Source organism: Lucilia sericata, unplaced genomic scaffold (assembly GCF_015586225.1).
Source record: "Lucilia sericata isolate MDLA Ls3-8-SP2 unplaced genomic scaffold, ASM1558622v1 Contig000687F_arrow, whole genome shotgun sequence".
NCBI lineage: Eukaryota > Metazoa > Arthropoda > Insecta > Diptera > Calliphoridae > Lucilia > Lucilia sericata.
Window position 1 is genome coordinate 127,501 of NW_023994690.1, and position 1,202 is coordinate 128,702.

At 24.3% G+C, this 1,202-nt stretch overlaps 1 protein-coding gene across 1 annotated transcript in view; it reads left to right on the forward strand.

Moving 5' to 3' along the window:
• The window catches only part of LOC119607329 (apoptosis-resistant E3 ubiquitin protein ligase 1), a 51,962-nt gene extending 50,975 nt beyond the window's left edge, over window positions 1-987 (forward strand). The window contains 1 exon segment of the mRNA XM_037961193.1: window positions 1-987. This exon segment is cut by the window's left edge and continues 112 nt beyond it. The gene's annotated coding sequence lies outside the window, so the exon portion shown is untranslated.
• The last annotated feature ends 215 nt before the right edge of the window (window positions 988-1,202 follow it).

The following is a 1,202-nucleotide window of genomic DNA, read 5'->3' on the forward strand; positions in this document are numbered from 1 at the left end:
GTGATCTCGTATTGGAGTTCTAAATAAGTGTGTGTTCCTTAAGTTTAATTTGTAGTTACTAGCGTACAAAAATGCTTTAAATTAGTAGTTTAAGCTAAACACAAAAACAATACAAAACAATTTTTAAGATTTTTGGTATTAGAAAAAATCTTAAATGCTTTTTTGCTGTAAGAAATTTTAAGGCTCTAAAACTTAAAAAATATAGGTTTAAAAATATGAAACAAAACAAACAGGAAAATCGAAAAAAAACTAAAACTGATATTTATATAATAATCCTGTAATAACAATTTTAAAAGCAATACGTAATTAGAAAAAAACACCTTAAGTTTTGGACTAGAAATATTTTCACCAAAAACATTACAAGTCCTAACAACTTTTTAAAAAAAATGTATTTAAAAAACCCGAAATTTTTAAAGTAGTAAATTGTAAACATCATAACTAGATCCACTTACACCTAGAGAAAACCAAAAAAATCGTATCAACAGCAAATATTGTGATAAATTGTAAAAATACACGCAATATTTAATTTCTTTTAAATAATTTATTTAAAACTCCTTTTTTCCTCTCCAAACACATAACTAAGCTTAAATTTAATATTTAATAAAAATCATAGATTTTGTTTTGAAATTTATAAATCAGCAAAATATTATGTTGAATTCCAAAAAAAATAAAAACAAAAACATAATTTATTAATAAAAAAAAATAGTTGAAATTTTAGGAATTTGAAAATGAAATGTTATTTATCATAAAGTTTAAAATAGACAAAAAAAAAGAAAGAATTCAATAAAGCTTACTTACACTATCGGAGTTATCATGTGAGTAGTTTTACAGAAAAAGTGAAAAATTCACTTGGAAGAAAAATAAAAACAAATTCTATTTATAATATACATACATCGTTTCAGATGAAAACTCAGTTAGTGTAAACGTGGGAATAAATACCGTTGTTGAGTGAAAAAAAATTATATTTAAAAAATCGTAATAAATAAAACGAAATTAGAAAAAATATTCAACTTACTCTTATTTATTGGAATGCTTACTGAACTTTTTAACTGAAAGAGGTGAGTATATCCTTAATTGGCCGTTCAGTGTGGTCTCAAAATAGTTGTATGCAAATAACCCCTTAGTAAACGAAAGTTTCAGGAGCCAAGAATCATAATATCATGCTGACTAAACTGTTTCTGTAGGGATCCAACCGGATGAGT